Source organism: Phacochoerus africanus, chromosome 9 (genome assembly GCF_016906955.1).
Source record: "Phacochoerus africanus isolate WHEZ1 chromosome 9, ROS_Pafr_v1, whole genome shotgun sequence".
NCBI classification, from domain to species: Eukaryota; Metazoa; Chordata; class Mammalia; order Artiodactyla; family Suidae; genus Phacochoerus; species Phacochoerus africanus.
Window position 1 is genome coordinate 61,196,456 of NC_062552.1, and position 15,921 is coordinate 61,212,376.

Consider the following 15,921-nt stretch of genomic DNA (forward strand, 5'->3'; position numbering starts at 1 on the left):
AGGACCTACAGCCAAGTCCTGCACAACTGCCCCCACACATGTGCAAAATAATGGAGTGGGTAGCAGAACATTTTGGGGAACTTGCAGAAGTTTAGGGCAACTCTGGGTAAGATATAAGGAGGTTAACATTAACTGCATGCTTACTATGTGCCAGCACTTCTAAAAGTGCTTTTCAGATACAGACTAACGCAATTCTTTTTTTTAAGATTTTAATTTTTTCTATTATAGTTTATTTCAATTTCTGCTGTAAAACAAAGTGACCCAGTCATACATACGTGTGTGTGTGTGTGTGTGTGTGTGTGTGTGTACACATTCTTTTTCTTGCATTATCTTCCATCATGTTTCTCCATCACTCCACAAGACTAGATATAGTTCCCTGTGCTATACAGCAGGATCTCATTGCTTATCCATTCCAAATGCATTAGTTTGCATCTACTAACACCAAACTCCCATCCCACTCTCTCCCCCATCCCCTTGGCAACCATAGGTCTCTTCTCCAAGTCCATGAATTTGTTTCTTTTCTGTAGATAGGCTCATTTGTGCCATATATTAGATTCCACATATGTGATATCCTATGGTATTTGCCTTTCTCCTTCTGACTTACTTCACTTAGTATGAGAGTCTCTAGTTCTATCCATGTTGTTGCAAATGGCATTATTTTGTTCTTTTTATGGCAGAGCAGTATTCCATTGTGTATATATACCATATCTTCTTAATCCATTCATCTGTTGATGGACATTTAGGTTGTTTCCATGTCTTGGCTATTGTGAATAGTACTTCAATGAACATAGGAGTGCATATGTCTTTTTCTTAAAAGAACTCCATGAAGCTCTACTAGCCCATTTTACCAGTAAGGAAACCCAGGGACAGAGATGTAAATTAATATATCCAAGTTTGCATAGCTAGTTAAGTGGCAAGTGATTTGAATGCAGGCAGTTTGGCTCTAGTGTCCTTGGTGGCTTAGCCACTAAGCCATACCCATTCTGTAGCATTAAGAGATGTTGCTGGGTAGGTAGGCAGATCATGGAAGACCTAACAAGTCTACGTAATTCAACAGAGCAGTCCTGCATTTATCAGCTTTACACATTGCACTTCTGCTTGAAGATTTCATTTAGATATGGGTCTGCTTCTAAAGCTGCAAAGGCAATGGCAGTGACTGAGGAATTTTGAGCTAGAGAGTGCTGTGGTCTGATTTGCCTTTTAGAAAGATCAAGCTGGCAAAGGTATGGAGAATGAATTGGTGGTATCTGCAATTAGAAGCAAGGCTGTCACAATGGTCCAGATGAGAGGTGAAGAGGTTTGATGTAGAGCAGTGTAGCAGGAATGGGTGTGAGATGTATTTAGGAGGGGGACTCGCCAGGACAGAAGAGACTGAGTGAATATGGAGAAAGAAAGTAGGGGACCCCAGTGGCTGGGACTTGACACTCCATGCTCAAGGGCACAACGTATTCACATGCACATTGGTTTGCATGCACACAGTATGCATCAAGGAAGGTTATTCACTCTAAGGAGGAAGACACACACCCACATTCATAAATGCCTTTCTATACTAGGTGAGAGCCCTCACAGCTACATCTGCAAATCTCCCTTCCTCCTCTTACTCTCTGTCAGGACCCTGCTCTGAAATAGGAGGAAGTTCTATCTGTTGCAGATGGATTCAACATGGATAGATCTATCTGTGTGATTCTCAGCCTGGGATATCCCACCCCTCCGCGGGAGGGGGGGGTGTTGGAAATGTGTGGAGGTGGTTTTAGTTGTTACAATGACCTGGACATACTCTTGACACTTAATGCCCTGGGACCAGACTTGCTAAACATTACGAAGACTGTCTCACCCCAAATACCAACAGCACCACCTCTGAGAAATAGTGGAAGAACTTTGTAGCTCAAGACACCTAGGATTGAAACCCAGCTCCTCCCTTTATCAGATGGGGCAAATTAGCATTTTGGAGCCTCAGTTTCTCTACCTGTAAGAGGAGACTCTATTACCTGCCTCCCGGGATTCTCGTGAAGATTCTGCAAGGCAATGTAATGCTTCACATACATGGAGTTCTTGGTAAGAACAATTTTCTTTCCTTGTTTATCATCACAGTCCTTTTCGCAACTTCCTTTTATAGGTCATGAACTAGTGTGCTAATTTCAAGAAGCAAATATTGCTCCCATCCTTTTCATGATCCAGGGTGCAGAATAGGCCTGTGCAGTCCACTTCAGGGGTAAGTGATTGACAGCAAAATGTCCCTTGAAATAACCATGAACAGCTTGTGGAAGTTAGCTGTCAGAAATTCCAGTTCAAGAAGAGCTGTTTCCAGCCCTAGTGGCTGTCAGCCCATTATATTTATAGAGACAGGGCAGAGTGGATGAATGGACGGTTCAAGCCCAAAATGGGGGTGAAATGATGGAGAAGCTTGTGGCTGAGTTTCCTTATTTCAGAAATCAGAGAGCTAATCTTCCTACAAGGATGTTTATAAGCCCCTGGGTGGTCTGAAATTTTTCAACCAGTCTCCTCAAGAGGGTAATAACAGATATTTATGATCGATTAACTCAAAGCCTAACTGAAGTGTTTAGCACTGAGCTAAACATTTTATTGAAGTGCTTATTCAAAGTAACTCCTGGTGCCTCAGTGGGTTAAGATGCGGCAATGTCACTGCGGGGGTGCTGGTTCATTCCCTGGTCTGGGAACGTCTGCATGCAGCAAACACAGTCAAAAAAAAAAAAAAAAGGCAAGGGCAATTCTTCTATTACTTATTTACTTATTTTACAGATGTGAACATTGAAGCTTGGTGAAGTGAAGTAGCTTGCCCAAGATGATGAGATGACACAGCTACAAATGCTAAAACTCATTCTGACACTGGCTTGTCTTTACTCCAATGCCATCTCTTTTCACTAAATGCAACAGAGGACCAGGAAGGCTTTCACTGAGTTTCATTTTTGTTCTCTTTAGTCCATGCTTCCCTTGGTGTTTGATACTGACTGTCCTGACCTTCCTTGAAGCTGTATGTCTGGTGGTGGGGATCCCCCAAGCCAGATATAGTGATGGGCTGGGTATAAGTGAGGATCCCTAGGCTACGGGGAACTCTGCACTGGTGGATCAAGGTAAACTGGACAGCTGTATGTGGTACCCTGAGTTGATGGTGCCTGCAAAGGAATAACGGCTGTGATTGTGGCCGAGGTCACTGATGCAGTGTAAGAGCCAATGACCTTCTGATTGGTTGGGTGGCTGCTCAGATTGATTGATAATTGTTCCTGCCATACTACCCATTAAATATTTTGAATAGCACCCCTAATTGTATTATTAAGTTAAGGCTGATTTCAGAATCCTGGCTTCTTTTTACACATTACTATGAAAAAGATTAGTGAAAGGAGTTTGCTACATTTTGCTACATATAAAACACTGTTATTAGGAATATCAAAGAACATTTTTACATTTATGATTTTGAAAGTTCCCAAAGAAATACAAGTTCATTGTAAAAATTTGGAATACACCTAAATGCATTATCTGTTAGCTGCCTAGCCAGCACTCTAGCAACAGCCAAGATTTAAAAAAAAAAAAAATATATCTACCCCTCCCCATTGTAGCCCATCTACTTTGGGTGGGCCCTGCTTATACCAAGATAATCAGGATAATGATTCAGAAATGGAAATGACACAATACAATCAAGGAGACTCAAGTGTCTGTTGAATGGGCCATATGAGAAATAAATTTCCTCTTCTTCTGAAAGAGCTGCCAGGAGAGAGGTCCTCTCCCTGGAACATCATAGTGAAGAGATGCACAACTTAGAACTCCTGTAGCCATTTTGGCACCATGAAAGGAGCCAGCCCTAGAGGAAAGCTGGAGCTTTGGAAGGAAGAACAGAAAGAGCGAAGGAAACCAGTCCCTGAAGGGGAACAGCACTGCTGAGTCTCTAAACCAAATCAGCTGCAAAGCTCCCCTCTCTTCTGTCCTTTTCAGTTATGTGAGCCCATAAATCCCCTTGACTTTTCAAGCCTGTTCAAATTGGGTTTTCCATTTCTTATGACCGAAAGCAGAGTTGGTTGGTTAAGTGCCATTGAAACCTACAAGGAAAAAAAGATCAAGCTCACAGCTGCCTACTCACAAATCGAGACACACTGTGAAGGCCATAGGGCCTGCATGGCAATGTTCAAAGTGATCTTCATCTTCTTCAGCGAGAGGACAGCTTGTGCAAAAAACCAGGCCAAGATGTGATGGCAAAGGAAGATGAATTCACAGCCCTAATAACTCTATGCTGTATCAAGGTCCTTGGTAAGGTGAAATCAGGGATATCTGGGTAGATGCCTTTGAGAACCTGAACTCCTCTGGGCCAACAGAGGTTCCTCCATACTTCTAGGAAAGCAGCCTGGATTCTAGGCTTGCCCCCGCCTAGATTGATAACTGAGCTCAGGTTTCAGCATGGCTTTAGTGAGGAAGTATTGTCCCTGCTATGGAATAAAAGAGCTGCAAAACATGGCAAATATTTGGGATGGATCTCAAGATTGCTGGACAGAAGGGGCTTGACTATAAGGCTGGGATGGATGATGAAGGTGTGTAGACATTCCTGCTACTTTGAATTTAATATCATGGCAAGGATGCCTGGAGCTGGTGCTAATTTGCTGCCGGAATGGCGGGCACCTTGAAGCTTGGAAGCAACGATGGTCTATAGGAAATAAGGCAGAGATGCCTTAGTAGAGTGTTAAGGAGCAGGTCAAAAACCTCAAAGAGATAAGCACGTTAGAATGGATTTATTATGTAATATCAGAGAGCTCTCCAGATGACTGTGTTCCCTGGGAAGGCCCAGAAGACACTTCCTTCATTAGGGCAACAAGGATATGCCAGAGAGGGGGCTCAGTGCTGTCTTTTGTAGACCAGAGTTGATGGTAAGAGATGCTGGTGGAGAACTAGTGTCCCTAGAGTCAGCGAGATGATAGAATTCTGGAATAGAGAGGTCAGGAGGCAGCACTTAACTTCAGACACAATGTAGGTATAATTACCATAATGAACATCAAGGCCAAATGGAAATCAAGGGCCTTGATCCAGGGGTATCAGGGCAATGGCTAATAGGCAACGATGCTTCTAAGGGGGAGAAAGTGGATGGTCAATGAAGATGCTGCTTAACCACTATGACCAAAAGAGATCAAAAGAAGATGAGCAGCAGGTTGATTGCAATGGAAAAATACCATGATTTCTCACTGGTTTTCCAAACCTGAGCCAGTTTTTAGAGCACTGGATTGAAGAGACTGAGCCCCCTCCCACCAAGAAGAACACTGCAAGGTCACATCAAATGTATGAAACAGACAGTCTCCCAATCCTTCTTCCAAAAGGACCTACAATCATTTACTAGTGTAACTGCACACTGAGTGCAGGAGAATATGGAGATATTTGAAGGCTGTTGGATATGGAAACCCCAAAATGCCATCATGAAACCCGTGCTTAGGGATGGGGTATGTGAAGGCCAGGTGTTACCCCAGTCCAGGTCCGTTTTCCTAGTCTCTGATGGCATAATTGAGATAGATCTACTTAGCAGCTGGTTCCCTGGCCTGTGGGGAGAGAGTCATTATGTTATGGAAAGCTTAAACTACGGCCCCCAACCAAGATATTAAATCAGAAGGAACACTGCATCCTGAGTAGAGGAGCGAAGAAGAGTGCCCCTCCAAAGGACCTAAAAAAATCACATGAATCAAGACAAACAATGATCACCATGAACCCAAACAAATTGTAATCCCAGGACCAGCTGTGGTGCCAGATATGGTATCTTTACTGAAAAGATCAACACAGCCTATGGTATTTGGCATACATCTATCGAGCTGGTGAAGGTGTTATTTTAATCTCCATCTGGAAAGTGGCTCAACAGCAGTTTGTCTTTACCTAAGGCAGAGAGCAGTACACATTCATAGTCTCGCCCCAGAGCTAGATTCACTCTCCTATTCTCTGTCACAATGTAATCCAAAGGGAGCTAGAGCATCTTAACATTGTACTTCATGGTAGTCCACTCTATGGATGAAATCACATTAATCAGAGCTAGTGAGTGGGAAGGATAGGTATTCTAGAAGCCCTAGTAAGACCCCTGAGTGCCAGAAGGTGGGAAATAAATCCTACCAATAGGGGGCCTACCACACTGTGAAGTGCTCAGGTGTCATAGTCTGGGGCATGCTGGAATGTCCCCCTCCAAAGTAACAAGGAGACCATTGCATCTCGTACCCCACCTAGCATTCAAAAGGGGGCATAGTGCCTGGTAGGCCTCTTTGGATTTTAGAGGCAGCATGTATCATGATTGGGAATATCATTCAATCCCATTTATCAGATGAATCAGAAGGCTGTGGGTTTTGAGGGGGGGCCTAGAATCAGGAAGGGCTCATCAGCAGGTGCTGCAAAAGACTCTGGGGTCCTATAACTCAGCAGAGGCAGTGGGGCTAGATGTAGATACAGGTGCTATGTGGAGTCTCTGGCAAGTTTTGTTAGCACAGACCCTGGAGGTTCTGGAGCAAGCTATGCTGTCTTCAGCAAAGAGAGATCCATCATTCCAACTGCAGCTCCTGGCATGCCATTGAGCTCTGGTAGAAACTGAGAGTATGACCATGGGGCATCAGGTGACTGTGTAAGTGGAAGTGACCTTCCTAAGTCAGATCCTGTCACTTCCACTAAGTCATAAGCTTGAGAGGCACAGCAGCAATCAATCATATGGTAGAACTGAGCTCAAAACAACCTGGAGAATTCAAATAACTTACACTATCAGGAGTTCCAAATCCCCATGCCCCTCCCTCTGTGGTATGAATACCTCTCCCTCAGCTCAGACCTAAGACTTGGGGGGAGTTCTGGATGACCCAGCTAATGCAAAAAAAGAAAAAAAAAAAAGCTTGGTCTGGTTCATGAATGGCATGCCTTGATTTGTTGCTGTGGACCTACTACAGCTCCACTCAAGGCCATGAACCTTCTAACAGACAGAGCTCTATGCAGTGCACCTGATCATCAAATTTTGTAGAGGGAAAAGCAGCCTAAGTATATCAATATTCCATTGTATGACTCTTCTTTCTTGATCCATTCATGAACTGATGAACATTCGAGTAGTCTTTTTACTACTGTGAATAACGCTCTTATGAACATTCATGTACAAGTTTTCATTTGTAAGTTTTTGTTTGAACATGTGTTTTTCAAATCTCTTGGGTGGAATTGCTGGGTCCTATAATAATTCTATGTTTAACTTTTTAGGGAACTGCCAAAATTTTCCACAGTGGCCGGACTATTTTACGTACTCACCAGTAATGTGTAAGAGTACAGATTTCTCTACATCCTTACCAACCCTTGTTATTTTGTGTTTGTTTTTTTAATAGTCATCTTAGTGGCTGTGAAATGGTATCTCATTATGGTTTTAATTTGAATTCCTCTAATAGTTAATGAAAAATTCACTTTTCCTTCTTGTAATCTTGACTGTACATTTTTTTAAAATGGTTATTTCTCTCTGTCTAAGTGTTAATAGTGGACATACCCAGAATACTGTCCCCACCATAGCTCAGAGTCTTTCTCTGCAGGCAAAGATTATTAGAGTTAAGCGGGGGGAAAAAAGGATTAGAGTTAAACATAGAGGTGCATGGCTAGAAGGAGCAGTATTTTTAAGATTACCTAGAATTGGTAGCAGGAGAGGTTTTATGTAAGTTTTTGACACATGGAATAACTGGCATAGAAATGAGATAGCTATTGGAGTTCCCATTGTGGCTCAGTGGTAATGAACTCAGCTAGTATCCATAAGGAAACAGGTTTGATCCCTGGCCTCGCTCAGTGGGTTATGGGTCCGGTGTTTCCATGAGCTGTGGTGTAGGTCGCAGACACGGCTGGGGTCAGGCATTGCTGTGGCTGTGGTGTAGGCTGGCAGCTGCAGCTTCAATTCAACCCCTAGCCGGGGAACCTCCATTATGCTGCAGGTGCAGCCCTAAAAAGACAAAAAAAAAAAAAAAAAGGGAAGAAATGAGATCTCTACTAGAAAGGCAAGAGTTCGTTGAGAAGACAGCCTCCCTGGACCCAGGGGGAATGCTCATTATGGGAGCATATATTTGGAGAGATATGGGAACTGTTCAAGCCAAGCTTCTCCTGTGTCCAGAACCTTCTCATGCTCTAGATTCAATTTACCCTAATTAAAACGCTATCCAAGAGACCATCCAGATTACTCCACTGGATTGTCATACTGATCTTCATTCTCACATTCATTCCTTTGTAAAACAGCTAGTTATTGAGCATCAGGGACCAGCATGGAGAACAGTGACAGCCATTTTTTCAGGCACAGAATATACGGGAATCCACAAGAGAGAGCAGATCTCTGCTTTCCTGAATCTGATGTTACAGCAGCCAAATAAACAGCATTAGAGAGGCCTCTGAGTGTTCCTGGACCTGTTCCTCTCCCTCTTGTTACAGAGTTTTTATCCTCGCACAGGACAGTCACTTCTTCAAAGCCCCCATGACACCCTCTCAGAATGCAATTAGAAGGATCCAGATAGAGACTATCAAGTGTGCTCTTTCACAAAGAGATGATCTGGATTTAATTAGAGCGAGGATGCCATTAACCCATTATTCAATCAACTGAAAGGCCCTCTAACCTAAAAATTTGGAAATGCAAATGAAGGCAGACACAGTCGGAGAGATTTTAATATCTAAGTGTCCAAGGGCCAGATTATAGCTCACGCCACATGCACGGTTCCTACGCTCCAAGCTTTTCCCCAGTAATTACCGTAAAAAGCTTTGAGATACCTTGAGCATAATCACAGTTCCAGGAAAACAAATTAGGTAGTGTATTAATTACATTGGTTGCTGAAAATACAGGGGGCCAGGGGGACCATATGCACAAGAAGTGGGGCCTCTGGGATAACCAGGATGGAATAGTGTACTTCAACTTGTAAAAAGAAAAAAAAAATGCAAACCAGGACATCTGGGAGAACTATCATCTGAAACCCAGGTGGTCATGGGGAAGAACACTGCTGACACAGAATTTGATGATCAAAGGGAGGGAATTCAGCAAAGCCACTGAGTGCAGCTCCCTGGGCTGGGCCCCACGGAGGAGGCATGACCTCGCCCTGGAGGAGCCTCTGCTGTGATGAGGGAGAGCCCTGGGACGAAGCTCACCAAATGCCACATCAGAAAGGGCAAGGAGACACACTGACTGAGCTGATACTCTCCAACCTGAATGATTTACCGAGGGCAAACGGATCATTGTTTGCAAAACTGGTTGGTGTTTGCCCACATTGCTGCTGTTAACCATGCTGTGATATCGTCTGTTCTTTTTCCACTTATCATTCAAAGTTCAGTTCCATTGTGATTTCTTGGACCAGAGAGCACACATTTATCTCTCCCTTCCCCAAGCATTGATGGCTTACAAAGTCTGTATACTGATCATGGACAGTCTTGGGTGAGGAACAGGACTTACCCACCCCCATTTCACTGTCAGCTCCTTGGCCAACAGCCCTCCTAGGCTCATCATTCACTTAATGACCACCCAACCCTCATTCAACAAAAGACCAATCAGTATTGCTTGAGCTCTTTCTTTGTGCCACCCCCTGTGCTAGACACTGGGAGTATAGTGCTTCATGGACAAGACCAATAAGGTTCCTGTTCTCTCAGAGCTTATACTCTGTAACTTTTAGATAATTCTCTTCTTGAGTGAGAGGTAATAAAACATACAAGTCACGAGGGCTGATCACACCAGCCAGGACTTTTAAGTCCAAAAGGGCCTTCCATGGAATGCGGAGCAAAGCAAGGAAATGAGAGGAACGCAGTCCTAAAGAATATCAGGATCAAGTTTCCAGTTCCAGGTCCTAATACTGCCTAGACCATCAGCATGGGCCTGAGACCCTAGGGAAAAGACAAGGATTTTTTTTTTTACCTGCCCTAGTGATGACCCAGCTCACCCAGAAATGCTCTTCCCTCAGCTGTGTCCCTAACCCTTCCTAACCAAAATACCAATGTTTAGGCTGAGAGCAACGTAAAGCAGATTGAAAAGAGTTTTTATGCGGGAAGCATGAGGTCTGGGTTCTAGTCCTGGTTCTGATGGTTCCAATGATGACCTTGTATGAGAAATTTAAAACTCTCAGATTTAGTTGCCTCATCCGAAATTGGGGATGAAAGACATCTTATCTGCTCATTGCGGTGGGCCTAAATTAGAAGGTCTCTTAAAGTCCCTTCCAAACGTAATTCTGAAATGTAATACCCAGGGAAGTACCTAGAACATGAAAGCAGAGGTTAATCATTCTTGTGACCACCCAGATAATCAACACAAGTCAGAAAAAGGAATATTTCTAGCACCACCGAAATACCTCCATGTGCCCCTTTCTGATCACAACCCTCCTCTTCCCCAAGAGATGTTCACCATCCCGATATGTACAGTAATCACATCCTACCTAAGTATGCAAGTCTAGATGAGGTAGTTAATTTTGCTGGTCTCTAAATGTCATGGACAGAATCATGTGGTGTTTATTCCATTGTTTTTGGCTCCTTTCAGTCAAAGTTGTGTTTGTGAGATTCATCTATGTTGGTGAATGTAGCTGAGTCCATTTTTGTTGCTGTATAATATTCAATTGTGTGACTATACCACAGTTTATCCATTCTACTGTTGATGGACATGTGGGTCATTTCCAGTTTGTTGCTTTTGCCAGCAATGCTGCTATGAACATTCTTGCCCATGTACGTTCTTATTTAGGAATTTCTGAGTCATAGGGTTAGCAAATATTCAACTTTATTCAAAAATGCCAGTTTTCCTGAGTAGTTGTGCCAAATTACACTCCCATCAACAGTGTAAGAGGGTTCCCCTTGCCCTACATGCTAGACAACACCTAGTGATGCCAGACTTCAGAAATTTTTTAACTCATCTGATGTGTATGTAATAGAATCTCATTGTGGATTTAATTTGCATTTCCTTCATTACTAAGATGCTGAATCCCTTTCCTTATATATATTCACTATCTTTTTTTTTTTTTTTGTCTTTTTGCCATTTCTTGGGCCGCTCCCGTGGCATATGGAGGTTTCCAGGCTAGGGGTCGAATTGGAGCTACAGCCACCAGCCTACGCCAGAGCCACAGCAACGCTGGATCCGAGCCACGTCTGCAACCTACACCACAGCTCACGGCAACGCCGGATCGTTAACCCACTGAGCAAGGGCAGGGACCGAACCCGCAACCTCATGGTTCCTAGTCGGATTCGTTAACCACTGTGCTACGACGGGAACTCCTATATTCACTATCTTGACTTGTCATGTTGTGTCTATTAGAATACTTCACCATTTTTTAAAAAGTATGTTGTCTTTTTCTTATCGATTAGTAGGTGTTTTTTTATTGACAGTAGTAAGTGTGTAAAATATCTCCCCCTACTTTGTGTCTTGTTTTTTCACTCTCTTAATAGTTTTTTTTTTGATAAGCAATGGTCTTTTTTTTTTTTTTTTGTCATGCTCTTGACACATGGAAGTTTCTGGGCAAGGTATTGAACCCATGCCACAGTAGCAACCCAAGCCACTGCAGTGACAATGCCAGATCCCTAACCCACTGCATCACAAGAGAACTCCTCAATGGTCTTTAGTGTAGAACAATTTCCTCTTTTATAGTTGGTACATTTTGTGTGTCTTATGAATTTTTTCCTACCCTAAGGTCACAAAGGTATTCTCCAATTCTATCTTTTAAAGATTTGGTTATTCTTTAATTTTTAGGACTTCAATCTATCTAGAATTTTCAAATCCATCCAAATTTTTTTTTTTGTAGATGATGCGGGGATAAAGGTCAGATTTTTCTCCCACATGAATACCCAATTGTATGATCAGCTCTTATTCTATCTTTCCCCCAGTAATCTTGTTTTTCTCATGGAAGTGTCTATGTATGCAAAAACTACATTTCTGAATTCTGTATTCTCCTCCATTGGCTCAATTTGCCATCTTCACACCAACACCACATTGTCTTAATTTCTTTAACTTCATAGTAAGTCTTGATATCTGTTAGAGCAAGCTCTCTTGTTCCTTTACAAGAATGTCTTGGATAATTTTTACATTTTATACTTCCATATAAATTTTAGAATCAGCACGTCATATTCCATAAAAGCATCTTGTGAATTTCATTGGGATTGCACTGGATCTACCAATCAATTTAAGGAGAATTTCTATGTTTACAATATTGGCTTCCAGTCAGGGAACATGGCATACCTCTCTATTTAAGCCTTCTTTACATCTCTCAAAAATTTACAGTTATCTTCACAGGTCTTGTAGTAGACCATTCACAACAACTACTGCCTCAAAACCATCTCAGTGATCCTCTTTGACACCACTGTTTACCCCAGGTCTGTCCACAAGTCCACTCTCCCCTCGGGTCTAAGCCAGCCCAACAGGGACAAAGACTATTCCTCCACCTCTACCTTCCCAAGCCATTTACCTCTTCACCATTGCTCTTTTAAGCTTTCTCAAATGCTATAACCTACCTCTATACCAACTCAACAACAAGCATGATTCTCTGTTCACCCTGATGCTTCCTGCTGGTGCAACACAAAGTTGCTGGCAAGTGGCCTTGATATGTTGGCAGTACTTGCTGTGAAAACTTCCCTAAGTCCTCTCTTCTCACAGGGGTCTGTTCATCCCCATGGCAATGATCCTGCATCAGAAAGATCAGTTTCTCAAGAGATATTCGGTGGCCTCAAGAATTCTACAAGTCTACATTTCCTGTCCAAGGTCTGGGGATGCCTGCAGAAGACACTGAAGCCAAGGAGGTGGAGGTGGACACTGATGAAAGATGCTCCTTCACCTCTCCCTGGGCAATGCACAAATTCTCTGCAGGGCAGACTGACAAAGGGTCTGTGGTCCACATTCCCTTAGTTAACTCAGGCTTATCATGTGATTTCTTTCAGCCTTAGTTTCCTCACCTGCAAAATTAGGGTTAACACCTGCCCTGACATGTGTCATAGATTAGCTGACTCAGCATTCATTTCAACCATATTACCTTCTGCCTTCTACAACAGAGGCTGGTAAGTGAATACTTACATTTTCATTTCTTTTTCAGACAGAGGTGGCCAGGACATGACCCAGTTCTAGCTGATGAGATGCAGGCAGAAGACCCCAGGGAGGCCTTCTCTTCCAGAATAAAAGGCAATACTTGACAAGGAGGAGGCTATTTATTTTACCCTTTACTTTTTTCCTCCCTCAATGCTCTTTTTTTTTTTTTTCTGCCTTGTATGTTGATGGGGTATCTGGAGGGGCAACATCTATTCTATTCAAAGAAGAAAATCACACTAGTGGTGGAGAAAGAGGTAGAGAGAAGAAACCGAGTTCTTCGCAATGACCTTGACCAGCCATACAATCCTGAATTTTCTAATCTGAATACCTACTTATGGGGGAAAAAATTAAATTGCTTACTTGTCGAGTAAGTGGTAAGGTTTTCTAACGTCATGGCCAAAAGCACTCCTGATACACTTCTGTCACAGGTTGTGATAAGAAATAAAGACAGTGTATGAAAAGCCCCAATGGTACCTTCTGCTTGGTGGTTGCTCAACAAATAGCAGCTATTGGAGTTCCTGCTGCAGTGCGGTGGGTCGCAATGGGTCTGATTGCCCCAGCTCAGGTTGCTGCGGAGGTGCAGTTTGATCATTGGCCAGTGCAGTGGGTTAGGGGGTCTGGTATTGCCACCGCTGCGACATAGGTCACAGCTGTGGCTCAGATTGAATCCCCAGCCCAGAACTTCCATATGCCACAGATGTGGCCATGAACAACAACAAAAACACAACAAAAAAGCAGGTATTTACAAACCCCTTTGCATGAGTCTATTGCTGTTCTAGACAGACTGGAAACTTCCTGAAGACAAGATCCAAGAAAATGGACTGGGCACACAGTGGAGGTCAGTACAGTTGAACTGAACTGAAATCAACTCTCTCCTGGAGTTCCTGTCATGGCTCAGTGGTTAACAAATCCAACTGGGAACCATGAGGTTGCGGGTTCGATCCCTGGCCTTGCTTAGTGGGTTAAGGATCTGGCATTGCCATGACCTGTGGTGTAGGTCCCAGACGTGGCTCGGATCCTGCATTGCTGTGGCTCTGGTGTAGGCCGGCAGCTACAGTTCTGATTAGACCCCCTAGCCTGGGAACCTCCATATGCCACGGGAATCGACCCTAGAAAAGGCAAAAAGACCAAAAAAAAAAAAAAAAGAAGAAGAAAGAAAGAAATCAACTCTCTTCTGAGCAAAATGTTACATACAGGCATTTATGTCCAACATGGTCCCAGAAAATCCTCCAATTAAGACAATGGCAACAAGTTGTAGGCGCAGCTGCACCAAATTCACCAAAGAGCAATTGCAAATTCTCATCAATACATTCAACCAAAAAACTTACCCAGGCTATGCTGCCAAACAACTTGCTTTGGAAGTCAACACTAAACAGTCTGGAATCCAGATATAGTTTCAGAATTGAAGAGCCAGGCACTGATCCCTGGAAAGATCTGAGGAAATCTTAGACTCAAGCCAAGACCAAGCTCGCCCTGCAAAGAAGTTTCCAACTAGAGGACAAAGATGATGTTGAACCAGCTGCACTTCCTCCCAATTACAAACTCTGATCAAAGAGTTTGTGGATAACCCTTATCCTGGGATTGATTCCAAAGAGAAACTTACTGGAGTTCCTGTTGTGGCACAGTGGAAACGAATCTGACTAGGAACCATGAGGTTGCGGGTTCAATCCCTGGCCTCGCTCAGTGGGTTAAGGATCCCTCGTTGCCATGAGCTGTGGTGTAGGTCACAGACTCTGCTCGGATCCTGCTTTGCTATGGCTGTGGTGTAGGCCAGCAGCTACAGCTCTGATTGGACCCCTAGCCTGGGAACCTCCATATGTCTTGGGTGTGGTGCTAGAAAGCAAACACACCACACACACACCAAAGAACAGAGAAACTTGCTAAAGAAATTGGGGTTCCAGAGTCAAGAGTCCAGGTTTTGCTTCAAAGTGGAAGATCTAGACTCCATATTCAAGACAATGAAAATAAAACTTTTTTCTTTTCGGGGCTTCACGCTTGGCATATGGAAGTTCCCAGGCTAGGGGTCAAATCACAGCTTCAGCTGCCCACCTACCCCCAGCCATGGCAATGCAGAATCCAAGCTGCTTGTGTGACCTACACCACAGGTCATGACAACTCTGGATCCTTAACCCACTGAGTGAAGCCAGGGATCGAACCTGCATCCTCACAGATACTATGTTGGGTTCTTAACCCACTGAGTCACAATGGGAACTCTGAAAATAAACTTAATATTTTTTTGGTCATTGGAATAATGACGGATTCAAGCAAAAATCTACACGTGGTGCTGTGATTTTTAATAAGAACTATGTATTTAGTATTCATCATTTCCAGTACAGAGCTCCTGAAAACCCTTGCACTTTCCTGTGATGAAAGTGATAAACGTGTCTCTTGATGTTTTAAATTGTTACATTTTAAATTTAATTTTATTGTAGTATAGATGATTTGCAATGTTGTATTAGTTGTAGGTGTACAGCAAAGTGACTCAGTTGTACATATAACTATATCCTTTCTTTTTTTCCCATCTAGGTTATTACAAATTATTTCTCTTGATTTTTGGACTGAACTTAAGGTTGGGAACTAGTTGCCTGGAGAACTAACCATGTGATTAGGTGGAAATCTCAGTCCTACCTCTCTCTGACCTCTAGGGAGGGGAGAGGCCCTGGAGGTTGACTCAGTCACCAGTGGCCAATGGTTTAATCCATTGTGCCTATGTACTAAAGCATCCATAAACTCCCCAAAGGACAGGGGTTCAGAGCTTGTGGGTTAGTGAGCACGTGGCAGAGAGGAGAGTGGTGTCCACACAGACAGGAAATCAGCCTGTGACGCTTCTACATGCTGGGGACCGGCCCAATTCTATCACCTTTTTTTGTATCATTTACACTACTCTGAAATTCTTGTTCTTACTATGTAGATAACACAGTGAT

At 43.2% G+C, this 15,921-nt stretch overlaps 1 protein-coding gene across 4 annotated transcripts in view; it reads right to left on the bottom strand.

Moving 5' to 3' along the window:
* Positions 1 to 15,921, bottom strand: part of REC114 (REC114 meiotic recombination protein) — a 170,739-nt gene that overhangs the window by 119,848 nt on the left and 34,970 nt on the right. The window lies entirely within an intron of this gene.